This window comes from Pogoniulus pusillus, chromosome 1 (genome assembly GCF_015220805.1).
Source record: "Pogoniulus pusillus isolate bPogPus1 chromosome 1, bPogPus1.pri, whole genome shotgun sequence".
Lineage (NCBI taxonomy): Eukaryota > Metazoa > Chordata > Aves > Piciformes > Lybiidae > Pogoniulus > Pogoniulus pusillus.
This window is the reverse complement of record NC_087264.1, coordinates 31,274,500-31,295,115: the sequence shown is the minus strand read 5'-3', so window position 1 is coordinate 31,295,115 and position 20,616 is coordinate 31,274,500. Positions and strand designations below refer to the sequence as shown.

Sequence of the window (20,616 nt, the reverse complement as noted above, 5' to 3'; positions counted from 1 at the left end):
ATTTTTGCCTTTCATCCTGATCCGAGAGGAAAAGATCCTAGCAGCTTAGAACTTTCTGCAATAGCAGAAGGGAATTTTTCCAGTGCCATTTGGTTGCTTTCTGATGTGAAGTTATTTGCTAAGGGCCACTTACTGCTGTAATTTTTAAAGGCCTTCTAATGGAAGCACTGGGATGAGGCAATGGAAGTTGGTGAATACTTCCTGTGTATGAAGACCAAAGCAGCTCATAATTTGTGTCCCTTGCCTCCCCTCCTGGTCTATTCATTTCTTAAGCTGGCATTATGCCTTCTGTTTGTGTTGGGCAGGGCCAAGCAGAGCACCTTGCTAAGACACAAGTCTCAGCCATACTCAGTGGCCTTAAGGAAGGGCTGCTTAAACTTCCTGCAGCCTAGGTTTCAAAACACAAGAATATTTTTGAATGCAATTAAAACTCTCAATAGATTTCCCAAAGCTGGTCCAGGATAAAGAACATTCTTCTCTGGCAACATGCAAATAATGGAGACAATCCTGACCACAATGACTCTGAAGTTATCCCTAGAGTCGAACTGGAATTTTTATTGCTGTGTTGCCTTTTCAGTCAGGCCACTTTTTAGCACTTTTAGTTCTAGTAGTAAAGGATAAATCCATGAGCAAAAGTTTCTGATGCAGTTGGAAGCAGCTCCTGCTTGTGTTGTTTCTGAGCTGCATGCCATTCCATTCCTAAGGTCTCCAGCAAGCTGTTCAGTGCTGTGCCATATATTATCAGGTACTTTGCCGTGCTCAGTAAGGGTAGCTGTCATTCCATACTGCTGGAACCCACCCTTAGCAATGCTTCGTGGTCTCTGGCAGTGGCTGCAAGTCACATAAGTAAAATGATGCAGATGGAGTTGACCCAGATGAGACACAGGCAGCCAAAAGCACGTCATAGCTCAGATACCACAACCCCACCTCATCAGCACAAGAATTCTGATAAGACAAGGTTAATTTGGTAACAGTTTGCAGCTGGGGGTGTGAGGCTGCATCAGTCAGACATTACTTCTGGGGACCCCTAAACTGGAGTTCAAGCAGTGTGTTGTCAGAATAGATTCATTGTTACAGTCCTTCCAGGCAAGAGTCCAGGCAGAATTCTCAGGTTTATGTCAGATCACCTCTCTGAAGAGAAGTCTCAGCTCTTTGCTTGCTGTTCTGAGCACTGCAAGGATGGAGGAGCCACTCACAACCACCCCATCCTGCACCCTCACTCTGCACACGCAACTGGGTGCCTGTTCTCAAAAGCTTAAGGTCTCGTGGGACAGGCAAAACACCACTAGGGAAGCAGAGACAGAGTGTTGAAGGACTACCAGCATGGTAAGCCGTGGCTCAGCTAGGAACAGCTGGAAGTGTCCCTGCCACTAGCCAGCACCCTATTAGTTGTGCGCCGCCGTGTAGCTGCTGGCAGCAGTTAGCCCTGTGTACAGCCCTTTCAGCTGCTGCTCCTGAAACCTGGGCCTCTGCATCACCAAACACATGTAGCTCTGGCTGGGCATTTGTAAGGTGTGCCAGGCGTAGAATATTGTGGAGTCTCCTTGAAGTCTACAGGTTTATGAGCTGAAAAAGACTTTGAACGTAGCTATTTCTTTTTTGGGCACAGATAGAGAAATATTAGAAGACAAACAATTATTCTTTGGTTGGTTAGCACCACCAAATTGGCACACACTCATTTCTGGCTGGGAACAGGAGTAACAGCTACCACCCCCCACTGCCTCCTCCTCATACATCCGAATCCCATGTTCTGTGGGTGAGCATCTACAGACTCTGGAAAGAAAGGGCACGTAAATTTCCCAGAGTATTTTGTTCCCATACTAAAGCCATAAGAGCCATCAAAAGCCAAGCCAGCATGGTAAAAGAAAAGCCTTTGATCTTTATCAGGCTCTAAACGTGGTAGTTAAGACCGTGTACTAGAGCAAAGGAAGTTAAAGACAAGCAAACCCAGCGAGCTCTGCTTTAGTCCTACTGAGCAGGCTCAGCGTTCTGAATGGCACCAGAGGTGGCTGATTGCCTGGGCTCACACACACGTGGACATAGCAGTTACACGTCCTGCAAGTGGGCACTTGCAAACACTCCCAAAGGACACTGACAACCCAAGCAGCTGCAGGACAGCGCTAGGCAATGACCTCTGCTTCAGAGTTATAAACTTGCTGTCATCCCTCGAGTTCAGATGGTGTTGGTGAGGTCACAACCAGGAGGAAATGGTACAAGCTGCACCAGGGAAGGTTTAGGTTAGACATCAGGAAAAAACTTCTGTACTGAAGGAGTTATCAGAGCCTGGGAAAAGCTGCCCAGGAGAGTGGGTGAATCACAATCCCTGCATGTTTTTGAGAGCTGTCTAGATGTGGTGCACAAGGCTATGGTGTAGTAGTGACCCTGGCAGAGTTAGGTAGTGGTTGGACTTGTGACCTTAAGGGTCCTTGGCAGCCGTGGTGGTTCAGTGGCAGTGAGGTTTACACTGATTTGGTATTCTTCTGAAAGGCTTGATAGCAACAAACCAAGCCCAAGGGAAATTCATTGAATCACAGAATCAGCCAGGTTGGAAGAGACCTCCTGTCCAACCTAGCACCCAGCCCTATCCAGTCAACTAGACCATGGCACTAAGTGCCTCAGCCAGGCTTTTTCTTCAACATCTCCAGGGACAGTGACTCCACCACCTCCCTGGGTAGCCCATTCCAATGCCAATCTCTCTCTCTGGCAAGAACTTCCTCCTAACATCCAGCCTAGACCTACCCTGGCACAACTTGAGACTGTGTCCCCTTGTTCTGTTGCTGGTTGCCTGGGAGAAGAGACCAACCCCACCTGGCTACAACCTCCCTTCAGGTAGTTGTAAACAGCAATGAGGTCACCTCTGAGCCTCCTCCAGGCTAAACACCAGCAGCTCCCTCAGCCTCTCCTCACAGGGCTGTGTTCCAGGCCCCTCACCAGCTTCACTGCTCTTCTCTAGACACATTCCAGCACCTGAACATCTCTCTTGAATTGAGGAGTCCAGAACTGGACACAGTACTCGTGGCCTGACCAGTGCTGAGTACAGGGGAAGAATAACCTCCCTTGTCCTACTGGCCACAGTATTCCTGATGCAGGCCAGGATGCCATTGGCTCTCTTGCCCACCTGGGCACACTGCTGGCTCGTGTTCACCTACTCTCTGCTAGTACCCCCTGGTCCCTTTCTGCCTGGCTGCTCTCCAGCCACTCTGTCCCCAGCCTGTAGTGCTGCTTGGAGTTGTGGCCAAAGTGTAGAACCCTGCACTTGGCCTTGTTAAATCTCATCCCATTGGCCTCTGCCCACCCATCCAGCCTGTCAAGGTCCCTCTGCAGGGCTCTCCTACCCTCCAACAGCTCCACACCTGCTCCTAGCTTGGTGTCATCTGCAAACTTACCGATGCTGGGCTCGATCCCCTGGTCCAGGTCATCAATAAGGATATTGAATAGGACTGGGCCCAACACTGATCCTTGGGGGACACCACTAGTGTTCCCCTGGGAACCCCTCTCTTCCTCTCCCACCAAGTGCTGGTAAGCACAGGGCTCCCTCTGTGAAAGGAACCCACGGCCCTTTGGCTGTGCTCACCACGTCATCTGGTGCATCATTGCTGTTAAGGGGAGAAGTTTGGTGTCTTGGCAGCAAGTCAAAGTATGGTTTGGCAGATCTATCCCAGCTTTGGTGCTCTGAGCTGTCCTCTCCAAAGAAGAGTTTCTGGGTGGTATTTTGACGCTGCGCTGGTTGCTGCTGTGTTCCTGTTGATGATAATGCTGCCACATGCCTGTTTTCTCAGCGGCCATGCGGTGTGAACGCTGCAGATTGATCTCTCCTGTGACCCTTTTTTTCCCAGAACTGGAAATGACAACAAATGAGCTCACCCTGCAAGGACTCGAGTACCTCAGGGTACCTCGGAGCAGAGCCAAGCCCTGGAGGGGGGTGGACTGAGCCTGCAAAGGCAGCTGTCACAGGAGAATAACTTACCCTCATCCTCCCAGAACTGACCCTTGGCCTCCTGGCTGGTTGGCCGCTGAGTGCCATTTCCACCCTCTGGGCTGAAGACTCAGGTGTGAAATCTTGTAACTCACTGCTTTTTAAGGACAACTTTCCTGCCTTTATGCCAGGGGCTGTGGTCAGGAAGCTGGCTCCCTTGGCCTGGGCACTGCCCAAGCACAGGCTGCCCACAGCCCTGCAGCTCAGTGCTTTCTGGGGGGTTTCATCCAGGTCAGCACATCACGGGCACCCAGCAGTCCAAGGAGGCTGGAAGGGGAATGCCAGGAGCCCTAGGGCTGCCCCTTCCCCTTGGGACACTTCCCAACAGAGCCTCTGCTGTCTCTGGGCCTCCTGGGCATTTGGCAAGACCTAACTCCTTGCTTGGTGAGGACTTGGATCCAGGAGCCCAAGATACACATGGGGAGGCCACGCTGGTTCCATGCTGGCTCACACTGGTTCCATGGAGCACTGATGGAAGTGCCCTTCCCTTACAGACTCACTACTCTTCGTAGCCTTAGGAAGCTCTTACTTTCACCCTTCCAACATCTTCAGCATGACAACCTTGCTCTGCTACTCCTCAGACCCTGGACACTGAAATAACTGTTTTGGTTTGCTTTACTTTAAGTCCTACTTGTTTCCACTCCATAGTCTGTCTTCTGGACAGAGGTGAGACAACATCACTCTCCAAGTAAGTCCTAGCATATTTTGGTATAGCTAATGTCTGCCAAGAAAGGCTTATAAAGGATTCCTTCACTGAGTTGAGGAAGCTGAGTTTCTTAATCAGGTAAAGGAGTCTGAGGCACAAAATCTTGCTTCAGAAACAGACATTCAATGGAAACTTTGCTTGGCACAGTAGCTGCAGCCATGCATCTCAAACCAAAGGCAAAGAGATTCACATGAGCCTCCCAGGCCTCAATGTTACAGCATTTCCAAATTGAAAACATAAAGTAAAATCCAGTCTTTTCCAGCCCAAATACTCAGATGTAGCTGTAAAAGCAGGCTGATAGAGAAACTGAGCATTTCACACCCAGACAGCACTTCTCTTGCAGCTCCACCAGGACAGGTATTGGAAATGTGGAGGTAAATAAACCTCCATCACCCAGTCAGTTCAATTAGTCAAAATAGTTGAAGGATCAAATCATGCATTTGACCATTTACAATTTAAGCTGCAGCCTCCCTTTGTTAACCTATTGCTGTCAGTGTTTAGACCTCCAGAGCACCAAACCCAGTCTGCCTGCCTTTGTTAACCTATTGCTGTCAGTGTTTAGACTTCCAGAGCACCAAACCCAGTCTTTTCAGAGCCTGGCTGCACAGAGAGGTATTGCTCAGTGATGCCAGCTTAGTTGGATTTTCACCTACTGTTTTTCAGTGTCCGTCTGCAGCTGTGGAGGTGGAAAACAAAACCTAATGCAACATTTAGCACAATTCCAGCAGGAGTTACCTGGGACCAAATCATGCCAGGATCCAGCAACACGAGGCTCTGAGGAACTCCAGGGACGTTCTTTTCCTCATTGCTGGTGCTGCCACTCATAGATTCATAGAATGATTTAGGTTGGAAGTGACCTCAAAGATCATCCAGTTCCAACCCCCTGTCATAGGCAGGGACACCTCCCACTAGAACAGGTCGCTCAAGGCCTCATGAGCAACTTGGTTTTCCTCTACAAAGGTCATTCCTTACTCTGCCAAAAACTGCTGGCAAGCATTTTTTTACATGAAACAATCTGTAATTAAACACTTGTAGATGATTGAAGTGAGTGACTTATGAATGCTCTGGGACACATAAACAACCCTCCAACAAGAACTGCTCCATAACTGCAGTTGACAAAGCACAGGATTTTGGAGTGCAGTTGCATGTAGTCTGTAAGAGCACAGCTTGATGTCTCTCTACTTAAAATGGGCTGCTGGGAGTCCTGAGCTTCCACAAGGGCCTTCCAAAGGTGGGGGAGTCAGCAAGAAAGGGTCATTCTTCCTGTTTTATTCAAGATGTAAAAATTCATTACCTGTTGGCACAGCTAGGGCTAAAGAAGGTGTGCGAAACCTGTGGAGAATGACACTGATTCGCCTGCAGAAAGAGCTGAAGGGCTTTGCCTTCCCCCTCACTGCTGCAGATCCTGTGAGCCCATTCCATGCCCACTCTTCAGTTCTGCAGTGTTGAAACAATTCTGTTAGTAGCCTATGACAGACACTGGAGATGCCATGGCTTGAGCAATGTTTGGTCTTGGATGCTGTAGTAGAAGAGAGGCATTGAGGGGCTGGAGCAGGTCCAGAGGAAGGCAACAAAACTGGTGCGTGGTCTGAAGAATAGGTCTGGTGAGGAGTGACTGAGGGAAACCTGGGGTCATTTAGCTTAGAGAAGAGGCTGAGGGGAGACCTAATTGCTCCCTGTGGGGAGATTAGAGTGAGGCTGGGGTTGGTCTCTTCTCTCAAGTAACCAGTGATAGGACAAGAGGAAGTGGGCTCAAGTTGTGCTGGGGAAGGTTAGGTTGGATATTAGGAAAACCTTTACTGGGAGAGTGGTGAGGGTTTGGAACAGGCTGCTCAGGGAGGTAGTGGAGTCCCCATCCTTGGAGGTGTTCAAAACGTGTACACATGGCACTTCAGGATGTGTTTTAGTGCTCACGGTAGTGTTGGCCTGATGGTTAGACCTGATGCTCTTAGAGGTCTTTTTAATGATTCCATGTTGAGCAGTTGCCAGCTTTTCAGTTGTGGTCTTCTCTTGAACACCACAGAGGCTTTGCAGCAGCAGATGAAGGACCCAGGGAGTTTTGACACTGTCTGGCTGCAAACTGAAGCCTTTGTGGGTTCTGTGCTGTGGTGATAGAGCTTGGGTGCTTTTTTGACCCACCACTGCTCTCACATTGTGCCCATCTATCAGTGCTGCTCCAGAATGCTGAGCCTGGTCAGTCTGTAGCTTGTTTAGCTTATGCTGCACTGCACAGCTGTAACTACTCCCCAGGGATTCTGGTTTCTGAGTGAGTTTCCATCAGCTCACAAGTGATCAGGTATTGCCTGGAGCCTCGAAGCAGAATGTACCTGAGTGCTCTAGGAGAGCAGCATGGCTCTGGCTGAAGAGCACACACCAGGTCAGGCTTAAACCAGGCTGGGGAATGGAGAAGATCTGAGTTTGATTTTTAAAATAATATTTTGACATTTCTGCATTAATTTCTTTCTAAAGAGGCTGGGCTGAAAAGGCCAATTCGAGATGAAAATAGCAGCCTTCTGCCCTAGGAAGGAAATTTCATCTGCCAGCTAACTGTACCATCCAAAACCACTCAAGGGCAGCAATAAGCAGAGAGCACACGTCCTGAACAGGTACCTGTCTGCTGCTGAGCCCAAGGAGGCTTAGGCCCACCGGGAACCATGTGGATCAGGCTGCAGGGCCTCATTTTGCAGCAGTAGCCATGACTGTCCTAACAACCCAGGCAAAGGAAAACAGGGAACTGGCCTCAGATTTGGTACATCCTGTCTGCCTGTAAGGCACAAGTCCAACCCAAACCTTCACTCCCAAACACACTCTAAATTTTCTGGAGGGTTGACTGGGGATTCACAGCTCTAACTCAAGTTACCCTCTGGTCCCAGTAATTGTATCTGGTTATAACAACCAACCTGCAGGCTTCCATATTCCTCCAGCAGGTTTGTGTTCTGCTCCACCCTACAATTATACTGTTACAAAGAATGAGTCTTTAAGCCAAAGTCTTTGTCCTCATAACTTTGGCAGCACCAGGGACTTCTGAATAAGCTTTTGTAGTTAAGCCCAACAGGTCATGCTGTTCTGATTTCTGACTTCCCCTCACCAGGAGCCATTACTGACAATCATTCAGTCAGGAGGGAACCTCCTTTGTCTTTTCAGACCAGTGGCAGCAGGCTCGGCTGAGCCTCTCCCTCCCTTCCTAATGTCAGGGCCTGTCCAGTCCCTCACATGAGTTTCTCTGTGAGCAGCTCTGTTCAGCAGCCTCAACAGAGGACTTCTCCAGTCTGTACAGGCACTTACGTTCCTTGTTCATGAATGCACTCAACAACAGGCAGAGGAACAAAAGTGTGGGACTCACCCTCCAGCCTGTGACTTCCCTTAAGGTGAGAAAGGGCTCCTTCTGCCTGCCAAGTGACAGGAAAGCACAGCAGCGCAAACAGAGCAGGAACGACACAACACTATGCCAGCATCGTACTGCCCACTCTGAAGAGTCAGGCTTTGGTCTTGCACGCATACGGCTTCAAAGTTTCCCAGCACTGCTGCTGAAAGTACCAGCAGCTTGGGCAGGACCTTACTCTCTCTTCCCTTGCACTCCTTTGAGGTTCCTGCAGGTCAGTTTCACAGATACCTCTGTTCCTGTCAGATGAATCCTTTCACCTCCAACTACTGGAGCTCTTTGCTTTCTTTCCCCACTTGACATAATAAGGATCTCTCAATAAGGTTTGGGTTTTGTTTGTTTGTTTGTTTACAGAGGGGTTAGCATTTGGGGAACTACTTTAAGCAGAAGGTTATTGCTAACAATTACTCTTTTCTGAAAGAAAAGTAGGCTGCTTCTTGGCAGCACCACCTGTGAAAAATAGGATCCTCCCTAGCACTTGGGGGAAATCCCTGCTGCCAGCTCCCACACAGCACATTATTTTCCCCTCTGCATTTTGTTGTCTCTTAAACCAGTAACTAAATGTGGAGAAGCAGAGCCCAACAGTCAGCTGCAAACCATGCTCATGTACTCACAGCCCTGCTTGCCAGAGTGCCAGCCAGCTGCAGGCCCACCTGCCTTGCTGTAGCCCCCAGCACGGGAGCCTGTGGCTCTCTAGATCTCCACATGCCTGCGATAAACTGGCATTGCCAGGCTATTCCTGTCTGTGGGAAGCTGTAGGAGGGTTTAGTACCTGTGGGAAGAGGACAACTCCCAGTCAGGTCTGGAATTGTTCCCAAGTCAGGGTCAAACATGCCAGCTGTCCTTTTGGCACTGAGCCTGCAGCACAACATACTGATTCTCCAGGAACAAAGGGAGTCAACCATAAGACTTTGAGACGTGAAACAGGTGAGCTATGCGTGATGGACACAACCACAGCATTGCCTGTTCCCTCGCAGCTGTCCCCTGTCCAGCTTCAAAACCACTCAGAAATTGAAAAGGAACCGCAGGCGCTTCAAATGCCAGAGAATGCAGAACCCGGTATTTCAATGAATTAATTTTCTCTGCAGAATTTGGAGGCAAAAGTGGACCTGAACTATTTGGAAGCAAGGCAAGTGCCTTTCAGCTTGCCTGAGAAACAGGAAGAAGTGGAGCATGGACTTGGAAATGCCTCGTGTGAGGAATCAGAGACCGTTTTAAGGGACAAATCTAAGCCGTGATGGATGACTTGTGGCTGTGACTTTTCAGTGGAGAGGAGGAAAGGATGTTTTTGATTTCAGGTTCATGGAAAAATCTCGTAAAATAAGTAAGAGAGTGGTAAACATGAACATGAAATGAGTCAGGGGATTTAAAATGCAATGCAAAGCCTGAAAATGTAGCCAGTGACAACCAGACAGACAAGCTATAAATATAAGTAGTCATGAGAAGCTGGCCTGATGTGAGTGGCCTGAGGAATCTGAGGGGGAAGAGCACATGGCATGGGAGGCATTGAACCCGAGTCCCAGAGAAGTGCTCCCCATGCCTGGGCTACAGCATTTGCAGAGTTTGCCTGTCCAGAAGAGCATGCTTTGGGCAGCACCCCTGACCTCCTGCACCACTCAGGCCGTGCAGCATCTGGCTCAACAGACAGATAAAGTAAGCCACTAAGTGCCTCATCCAGGCTTTTCTTCAACACCTCCAGGGACAGTGACTCCACCACCTCCCTGGGCAGCCCATTCCAATGCCAATCACTCTCTCTGGCAAGAACTTCCTCCTAACATCCAGCCTAGACCTCCCCTGGCACAACTTGAGACTGTGTCCTCTTGTTCTGTTGCTGGTTGCCTGGGAGAAGAGACCAACCCCCACCTGGCTACAACCTCCCTTCAGGTAGATGTAGACAGCAACGAGGTCACCCCTGAGCCTCCTCCAGGCTGAACAACCCCAGCTCCCTCAGCCTCTCCTCATAGGGTTTATGTTCCAGGCCCCTCACCAGCTTTGTTGCCCTTCTCTGGACACTTTTCAGTATCTCAACATCTCTCTCAAATTGAGGAGCCCAGAACTGGACACAGGACTCAAGGTGTGGCCTGACCAGTGTTGAGTACACGGGTAGAATAACCTCCCTTGTCCTACTGGCCACAGGGTTCCTGATCCAGGCCAGGATGCCATTGGCTTTCCTGCCCACCTGGGCACACTGCTGGTTCATCTTCAGCTACTACCTACCAGTACCCCCAGGTCACTTTCTGCCTGGCTGCTCTCAGCCACTCTGTCCCCAGCCTGTAGCACTGCTTGGGGTTTTTGTGGCCAAAGTATAGAACTCTGTACTTGTCCTTGTTAAATCTCATCCCATTGGCCTCTGCCCACCCATCCAGCCTGTCCAGGTCCCTCTGCAGGGCTCTCCCCTCCAACAGCTCCACACCTGCTCCTAGCTTGGTGTCATCTGCAAACTTACTGATGCTGGACCCAATCCCCTGGTCCAGATCATCCATAAAGATATTGAACAGGACTGGGCCCAGCACTGATCCCTGGGGCACACCACTAGTGACTGGCTGCCAACTGGATGTGGGAGCTCTGCATTTGGCATGGCTTTGGAGTCAAACTTACTTCACACAACCATCAGTTCCTCTCTGATCTACCAAACCGAAACACAGACTGTTTAAAGATTGCAGTCACAGGCGTTGCAAAGAAGTTTCTGTTTGGTCAGGGGGTTCTTTTTTTTTTGTAGCTCTATTTAAATTTGATTTGTTTTTTTTTTTTTGGTGCAACTCTCCTGATTTTACCTTTCCAAAAGTTAATAGAAAGAGTTTTGCGTGGCCTGAGGATTTGGTTTGGGTTTTTTTGGTGAAGGTTAATGTAGGAATAGATCTACTTACAAGTTGCAGCTCTAGTTTCAGCCACACAAACTAAGTTCTTGCTGCTACAGATGTGTCCCTCTGAGCAGCACTACACAGCTCTGTCTGCATTACTTCCTGCAGAAGGGTCCCTTTGCTTCTCCAGAATCCTCCAGCTCCTACCTGGCAGGCGTCTCTTATCTTGCTCTGTGAAAATGTCTGCTATGAGTATCAATTAATTATCATCAGTGTGCCTGCCCAGGCACTGCTGACACTCAGCAGATGCCTGGTGACATGCAGCCATGTGCCCTGACAGATCTGTACAGGGCCACAGGCAAGACTTTAAAAAGCAATGAATTCCCAGAGGCTAGAGATAAGAATCAGGAATAGCACCTTAGGAAGAACAGGCCCCATCCAAAGTCTATTGGGATTTTTGGTCATTCTCAGCATTTACAGCAGGGGTTCTCTGGATCTGTGAAGCGCTTCACTTTCAGGGGGTGATCTTTGAAGTTTCTTCTCACTGTTAGTGAGGATTTCCACTCTGTGGATCTCATTATTGGAAGGTGTTTCCTGCAGGAACTGTTCATTATTCACCCCTGAGTGCCCTCTGCAAGATCTTCCCATCATCATGTCACCTATTGGCAGCTCTCCCACAGAGTGCTCATGAGGGTATGGGGAGAAAGCCCAAGGTCATCTGCCCATGATCTGAACATCATCATGACCTGAAAGCAAACTGCTCTTATGGAGGATACAGGATGGCAGAATTCAATCAGATTAATATAGTGGTGAAACATTTCACATCAGTTTTCCTTCATCTAAACTCTCTCTTGCACCATCTTCTCCCAGAACTATGGTAGGTTTTCAGACTCCTGGAGACACTTGATCTATAAGCTCATTTTTTGTCTTCCTTAATGCTTTGGTAGAGTTACTACAGGAAAAAACACTGAGCAAAAGCACAATAACTGCTCTTGCATGCCCATTTATTGCCCCTTTTATTGGTTATGGCCACATTAGTTTACAATGTTAACTGCTTGCCTGTGTCTCATTGATTTTCTGCTACTTACCCACTTGTTAGCTCAAAAGGAAACAAGAACAGAAGAAAAGAATTTGGATATTCCAGTTTTGTACAGCTGTAGCTCCACTGCCACAAGACTCAAAGAGGAATTCTTTCAGTATAGGTCAGTGATGCACATGACAGTTTTGTAGCCTTTTACATCCCCAGCAACCATGTTTTCAGTGAACTCACCCAGGCTCCTTCTCTGACTCATGGGCAAGATCAGCAAAAAGGAATGCCACCCATAGTGTCCCTTTTGTGTCCCTCTGAATGGATGTTTGTCAAGCAGCAGGTCCTCTGCCATCTTCCTCATGTGGTGCATGCTGTAAGCAAAAGAACTTGCATGAAAGGCTTACCAAGATGCTTCTTCCTCTCTTCTGCCTCCCCCTACAAGGTCTGGAACACAGCAGAGGGATAATGCTGATGTCAGAATAAAGGCCACCAGTGTTAATTGTGAATTACTCTCCCCTGCTGTTCAGCAAATCACTTGCAAGCTCGTTTTGATTTCTTCACATTGTTTGAACACTTTTCAGCATTTGCTTGGGGAATTATCATAATGATATGATCTGCTCTTGTTTGCCCTGATAGCCCAGTGGCCATCCTCTGTGTTGGCATGGTTTAACCCCAGCTGACTGCTAAGCACTGCACAACTGATTGCTCACTCCACACCCCACACTTCCAGGGGGACAGAAGAGAGCATTGGGTCAAAAAAAGTAAAACTCATGGTTTAAAATAAAGTTGGCTTGCCAGGGCAGAAAAGGAAGTTACTAGTAACAACAATAAATAACAATTAATACTACTAATAATAACAATTAGAATACACAGAGCAAGTGATACACAATACAATTGCTCACCACTGATGGTTGAGTTGGTTGCCCAGGGAGGTTGTGGCTGCCTCCTGCCTGGGGGTGTTGAAGGCCAGGTTGGATGAGGCCTTGAGCAGCTGAGTCTAGCTGAGAGGTGTCCCTGCCCATGGTGGGGAGGTTGGAGCAGATGAGCTCTGAGGTCCCTTCCAACCTAACCCATTCTAGGATTTTGTGATTCTGTGAAACTGATCCTTACTCCTGGGCTCAAACCATGTATTTGCTCATCCTTGAAAGAATTACCTACCAAATTGTGGTTCCTTTGGGTTCCCTCTGAGCCAGGAGGACAGGCAGACATGAGTGACTGCAATGTCACTAACTAGACCACTGAAACAATCAAATGCTCCTCTATTGTTAATTTCTGTTTAGTCTGACCAAAAAGAGTCATCAGGGAGCTGGTATTTTTCTTTTCTTAATTAGGAGAGCAGAAGCAGGTTACATCATCTTTGCCACCTCTCCTTTGGTAGAAACTGCAGCAGTTTATCATTTGTTAATGGGATGGTGAAGAGTTAACACAGAACCCTTCAGAGCAGAACAGCCTCACGTGGTTTGCATTTTCTGGTCTGGAAACTCGCAGAAAGAGGCCTGCTGGCAGGTTACTGGAAAGACTGGGATGTCTTTGAAGTGGAGTGCAGCCTCTGTCATCATCTTCTACCAAACAATAGCACCAACCCTGATTAAACACTTCTCATGCATTTTCTTGTAATGGGCCTCACTTCTAAAGCAGGCAAAGGCAGCGCTGCACACAGACCAACCAGCACAGGCTGCTCTGCAAGCGCTGCATGGCAGCTCTGCGGCAACATGCTGCAGGAAGCCTCGGGTGATAAACCCTGTCACCACCCACCTCTGCTATCTCTTGATGGATGTGGAAAGAGTACTGTGGAGATCTTACCAGACAAATGCTTTTTACTGGAGAAAGTGAAAGAGGCACAGGAGTTTCTGCTTCAGTTTGCCTTTCCTTGCAGCAGAAGCTGCAAGTGCTTCTGTGCACTGTCATTTGCTCTGCAGATCCAAGCATCTCCTTGGCATTCAGGAAGAAAGGGAGCTGTGTCTATGTGTGTGTCTGCACTGACATGTGCATCTCTCACTACTTTCTTCCTTTCCCTCTCCATTTCTCAGTCAAGCTGCTGCTGGCTGCTGCTGGGTCTAGGCTGGCTATGGGTTCTGTCTGTTGGTGAGGAGCATAATCTGCTTTGTTACAGACACTAAGGCATTGGTAGGCAAAAGAGAGGCTGCTCTTGCACCCACCCCTGTGCTAACAGCGTGACTGTGCAAGATGCCAGAGTTTCTGCTGAGCTGCTCTGGATGCCTGTCCAGCCAGCTTGCACCCTGCCAGCATGCATCAGGGAGGATACTACCAGAGCCCAGCAGCCCCAGAGGTGCAGCTTTGGGATCATTTGATACCTTTAGGGTAACCAAGACATAGACCAAGCACCACTACAGGAAAGATAATCCAGGAAACTCTTCTGCATTTGGAAGTAGTTCCTGAACAGGTAGCTCTTAGAGGCAGGGCAGCACACACCACACAAACTTGGGCAGGTAACTGTAAAGACAAGCCCAGAAACAGAACTCTGCAGGCTGGACAGGATCTCTGCACTTCACCCACCCCATTGTGCTGCTCTGGGCAGAGCCACCACACCAGACTCTATCAGGAGACCAAGGCATCCTTTCAGTCAGGCCCAAAGGCAGCTTCCACATCAAACCACTTTCATAAAGACTATCAAAGGATAGATTATTTTGCCCACAGCCAAGGGCTGGAGGGAACACAAGAACATTACTGAAGGTTGCTACACTGATGAAGGGTACAACAGCTGAGAAAGTGGTACTGCTGCCTGTTGCTTCTGAGCTCTGATAAGGCAGTGGCTAACTGGGCAAGCCAGCCTGGATTCAGGGCTGGGATTCAAGGCAACCGGAAAAATACAGGAGCTGTTACTGGCTGTTAGAGGTCACAGAGAGCAAAGCTCCCTAACTCAGCCTGCAGAAGCAGCTAAGTTGTGACTGCTTCAGCAAAACAAGGGATAGCTCAGAAGCATGAACCCACCCACCCCTACAGCAGAACTTCTCAGAGCAATCCAGAGGATTCAGATCATCCCCACTGACTCTAGGGAGGGCAGGAGCCTTTCTCATTGTTTAGGAATGTTTGGGATATACTTACAATGGGAGAAATACAGACAACATTAGACAGTGGCATGGCATAGTAGTTTGTTATAGGCCTTTTATAGAGTTGGCTGCTACTCACATACTGTAAAAGACAAACCCCAAAAGGTCTGGAGCAGGGATCTACGAAATGGTTATTGACTGCAACCACTGGTTGTGTGCAGCACTACAAGAAGATAATGAAAAGCTATAAACCATCTGCTCTTATATGAGGTCTTGCTACAGAAATTTCCAGAGTTGTCCAAGTGTTGGAGTTTAGTCAAACAGAAGTTTGATTATTGACTACTTCTTCTACCTGCTCAAAAGCCACAAAACAGGAGTAGAATGACAAGGATAGAACCTGAGAACAGCTCAGACTGGAAGGGTGCTCAGAGCTCTTCTCTTCCAACCTCCCCATCATGAGCAGGGACACCTCAGCTAGACTCAGCTGATCAAGGCCTCATCCACTCTGGCCTTCAATATCCCCAGGCAGGAGGCAGCCACAGCCACCCCAGGCAGCCTATTCCAGTCTCACCACCCTCCTACTGAAGAACTTCTTCCTCAGCTACACTCTAACCCTGCTCTGCCTCAGCTTCAAACCATTCCCCCTTGTCCTGTCTCTAGACACCCTGATGAAAAGTCTCTCTGCAGCCTTCCCACAGGAGCCCTTCAGCTGCTGTACTCAATGAAAATCTTTGCATCACAGTTAAAAAGTAACAATTCTCTATTTTCTTGCATCTCTTGGAGTTGTGTTCATGCTGGAGAGCATGTAGCCATCAGCCTTAGCCATTTCAGGCATTACATTCCCATTATGTCTTCACTGCTATTGACATTAACTATTTAACTACTTTAAATGAATCTTAATAGAATTTCCTTGCAAAATTGGAAGCAAAATCTTAAGTTGCAATTCTAGACTTAAAGTTTCTACTAAGGCTCACTGTAAGCAAGAGTCAATGCAAGGTCAGTTGGAAAACCACACAAGCTGCTCGTTGCTAACGTTTAAGACACGCTGCAGGACTGAAATCTAGGCTGCACTCCTTTGTTCACTCAGCTCAGAAGCAGCATTTCTCCAGTCTCACATATTATGGAAATCCCAATGGATTTCCAAGCTGGATGCTTTGGCTTAGTCTCTTACTTTGTGTTTTGTTGTGTGAGAAACTTTGCACGGCAAACCAGATCTGCTCTCCTTAGCGTCTGCACTGCAGGTCACACTGAGGTGGCAGCTCCTCTGCCTCCAAGTTTACCTCTCCTTCTTTTCCTGTTTTCACAGGGAATGATGTTACTGGCTTGGTGCTGCCTACCTAAGTTATTTTGCAGTACCTTTGTCCTACTGGAAAGTTAAACAGGGAGTAGGAAATATTTGCTCCCAAAAAGCAGAATCCAGTTTCTTCCAGAAGTTTGTCAGGCAAGAGAAAAGTCCTCTGCCTTTTGCTGTGGTTTGCCGGAGCTTGTTTTCTTTCATGTTTTATAATAAGCTGTGGCATTTAATGGTGCCCTCAATAAACATCACCAGCATTTTTCCCCTCTTTACTTGCCAGTGATTAATGTCTGCTGTGTATTCAAAGAATTTGTTTTATGCTGCAACCACAACTGCAGCTTCCCACAAAAACAATTCCTAGTTAAACCCTCCTTTGACTCCAGCGTTTATTCAGTGACCAGCAGCTGTCCTGCAAGCACCAACAGGAGCATCTGCGGCAAGTCAGGCACCTGTCAGTCCCTTCCTTCAAGGCTTCAGCCCTTTTGTTAGCTTAATAAGGAGAAGGGGGTTGCTAAATGCATCCAGCGACAGAAGCTGAGAACAGTTCTACAGAGGACACTGCTCTCTTGTAAAAATATGTCGAGAGATAACACAGAGGTGCCAGGGCGCTGCATGCCGGCCACAGCCCAGGCTGGGCTCTGCTCCCGCTTATTCTGCTAGGGGGCAGTGGTCCTCGGGCTTCCTCAGGGCAGGAATGGCTCTATGGACCTGTCTAGGCTGCATGCATCAGCTGTTTGTGCCTCACCACTGAGGCGCAGATGATGAAGTGCTGCCGTTTTGCACACACCTGATACTGAAACTCAGACCACTTTGTCACGGAAGGCAGAGGCATGCCCTGGGAAAACCAAGCACCAGGCTTGTGCAGCACATCCTGACCTTTCAGACAGGCCTCCTGTGGGGGCTGTGACAGACTAAGGATGCCCTCCCCGCCTGACAAGACAGCTTCAGCCCCTCCTTCAGGACTTCTTTGCAGCAAGCATGTTCCTGTTTGCTCCAGTCAGTCTGCTAATGACAAGGATGAATCTTTCCCAGGCTGGTTTCCTAGATGCATGAATGTGGAGAGTGGAATTTCAACATTCAGAAGAGCCATTGCCTATCCATCAGAGAAACACTGCATGTAAACAGTTGGGATTGCTTTACCAAGCTTGTACATCAGTACACTCAATTCAGGTGCTGAAATGCTGTCCAGTCCAGTGTAACTTCCCTGACATTCCTTTTCTTGTAAGATATAGGCAAAAGAGTAACAGTTTCTTATCCCACATCTTAGCTGGCATCTTCCTTTATAGCAAGGCTGAGGAACCTACAACTCATCAGCCCTGTATGACTTGCTCTCTCACTTGGGGGGGTGTTAAATTCCACTAATCATCAAGCAAACATGTATCCTGCTAACAGCATGTGAATGGCTGCTTCAGCCCTCAAGAGAAAACTAAGTCCTTATGCATGCTCCATGGCAGCTCATAGAGAGACTGTGCAAAATGTGCAGAGAGGAGCAAAGCCAGGATGCAGCCCTGCCACGCTGGGTGCCACCTCCTTTGCCAGAGAAAACTTCTACTGGCTTTCAGGCCCTGAAGAGGGGATGTAAGGTGCCAGGTGGGAATCTCAGCTGCACTGGTCCATGCTCCTGACATTACCTCTCTTTGAGTCACTGCTGGACTTAGAACTGAAGTCAAGTAACAGGAACACTCATTTCAGGCATAAGACTTTGAAATGTTTGAGCAGCATTACCTTAGATCCAGAAGCAGCAGAGAGCAAAAGAGTTAATAGATTTTCCACTTATTTTCATCAGGCTCAGTGGCAAACAGACTCTGGGCTCAGCTGTCAAAGGGAGAGCAGCTCAGCTCTGAAGCGAGGGGAGGTGAAAGCTATTCATTTCCTTGCATGCTTCTTCATGGCCAGCAGCTCCTTCTCTAAAAATGTGACTGTGGAAAAAGTTAGAAACGTTTTGATTGATTCAGGCCTCCCTTGTGCATCAGGAATTGACTCCACCGATCCCAACAAAGGCTCAGCATGAAGCGGTCACTTCAGTCAGACACTAGCTGCACCCTGCCCTCCTCTTAGCTTGAGTGGTCTCAGCACTACTTTCTTTACTGTGTTCAGCAGTATTCAGACCTTGCATTTCTTTGCTGGCCTTAACATCAAAAAACTGCAGCAAGGAATTTGTCAGAGGGGCAGAAGGAGTTAATACTGAAATGAAAATCATTACAACTGAGAGGATGTTCTCCAGCTTCTGTGACTTATAACCTAAAAATAAAATGAAGTAGCTTAAAATAATAAGTTTCAACAAACCCCAGTAGCTCTCTCTGATCTACTCAGACTGGCTTGTTTTGCTTGGAGACTCACTACATGGAATTTTATCTATAAATCAAGCTCCTGGAAAAAAAAGCCCTTGCTGAAATCACAATCAGAGCCCAGTATTTATGTGATGATTTTGGTGAGAAGTTCAGTAAATATGTTGTCATCAGCTAGATTCTCAAGAAAACATCCCAGATTCTTTTTTCTTCAACTTGGAAAAATATGATTCAGTCATGGACAAGAAACTTGTGCCTGAGAAAACAGCTCCTAGCAGGTCTCCATAGGAGCACCCTCGCCACACGGCCCCCACTGTGCTTCTCTTCCCTGGATGCTGCCCACAGCTGACATCTGGGCAATCTTTTAGACACCCTCTACCTTTCTGCCCCACACTGGTCCCACTGGCACCTTTTCACTGCTGTCTCCTTCCTGAGCTTGAAGGTTTCTTGTTTTGATTGTTAACCACCCAGCCTTAGACCAGCAGCAACCCTGAAGATCTCACTTCTGTCCCCTTCTTTGCCATCTTCTCACACTGGTTGGCCTCACCCTTTTCCTTCCAAATCTTCCCTTCCCTCCTATTCCTGTTCTTACTCTTGTATCACCCCTGTCCCTTTCTCAGGGCATTCCTTCCTGGCTCTATCTTAGCTGCTTGCTCCTTGACTCATAGAACCGCAGTTACCCAGATTTACCCTATAGCTCATTTTCTTTAGTGTGTGGCTCTCAGGGGGGTTAGATCAATTTTCTTTCTTTTGCAGCTACTCTCTCTGGCTTAGCAGTGCCAGTCTCGTTTGTTTGGGCTCTGGTCTCCAGTGCCAGCAGCCACTGTCCTGATACTGGCTGATTGATTCCTCTAAGCTTTTCAGCAGCCTCTCTTTTCCCAGTCCTTGTCTTCTCAGGTATTTGGGTCCCTATTGTCTACTCCCATATGCCAGCTAGCATCTGAGCAGTGGGTCCAGGGATCACTGGAACACGTGGATAAAAAATAAATAGCATGCATCAGCTTTCATGATGGAGAAACAACATATGACTGTAAGTGAGATATAAATTAGAATTTAAAGCACACAGGAAGCATGAGAGATTAAGAAGCTTTGTAGTGAGCATTCTAAAAGACAGAAAACCTTTGTCCCTGCTGGAATTCTCTGGGTTTGGAGGTTGTCTGAACACCAGGACAAACGGGAGCTGATTTTGTATCATTTGCAAAGAAAGAGTGAGAAGGAAAAAGTAAAGCTTTGATGAAAGCCACTGGGCTGCAAGACTCTGCAGACACATTAAAAGCTTTACCTGCACAGCCAGGAACAAGCTCTGCTCATGTTCTGCTGCTGACAGAGAAGCAACCAAAATGTCAGATTTTGTAAGGAATAAGAGAGGAATGAATGTGGGGAAACAGTCAACTCTGTGATCTAAGGTAATAGCACAGCTTCACCCTAAAGACTGCCACTGCTGCTGCATATTCTGTCCCAGAACAAAAGGAGGTTGTGGGATTGGAGGAAGTCTAGTAAAGGGAGACAGGAGCAGGCAATTCAACCTTTAAAGTCTACAGATTGCACAGATTCAGGCTGTGGTGTGAGCAGGGACAGAAAGCAGGACCTTCAGCCTCAGAAACTACCTAAGCAGATAGGTTCAGTTTGGGTAATTTTCCTTCACACAGGATGTGCATTTGGTGAGGTCTGAAGAGATGTTAAAGATACTTTGAGAGCAGAAGTGCTGTGGAAATGTAGGTTAATAAACTTTGCATCCTGGTAATGGTTGTCTTCATCTGGTAATCCTTCAGCTTCCCAGCAGTGGAATACCTTCTGGCTTCGTCCCGAACTGCCTATTTACATAAAGCTCTCCGCGGTACTCTTTCAGCCTATGAAATAAAGCTTGCCTGTTCAGAAACACCCAGAGGCACATTCCAGGACATTTTCATCATTAACCTCTTCCTTGCTCTCTGTTTATGTTACACAAAGATGAAGCTTAAAAGCTCAGCAAGTCTTCACAACTGAGCTGCAGGCAGCTGCCTTGCAGTTATTCTCCTCATGTTCTCCTTTGAGAACTTCCAGCCCATGCTGCAGGCTCCATACTGTGTGATCCTCTCTAACTGCTGAGCATTCCAGTTCTGCTGCCAGAGCACAGCTGCACATCTTC

The 20,616-nt window shown here is 47.9% G+C and overlaps 1 long non-coding RNA gene across 2 annotated transcripts in view; it reads right to left on the bottom strand.

The window, feature by feature from the left end:
* Window positions 1–11,848: 11,848 nt before the first annotated feature.
* The window catches only part of LOC135177521 (uncharacterized), a 140,683-nt gene continuing 131,915 nt past the window's right edge, over window positions 11,849–20,616 (bottom strand). The window contains exons 4-5 of one of the 2 annotated variants that reach the window (XR_010303087.1): window positions 17,926–18,119; window positions 11,849–12,266 (exon numbers count right to left, since the gene is read on the bottom strand). This is a non-coding gene — a long non-coding RNA (uncharacterized LOC135177521). The remainder of the gene's footprint in view (window positions 12,267–17,925; window positions 18,120–20,616) is intronic. The other variant, XR_010303086.1, reaches the window with a different exon arrangement.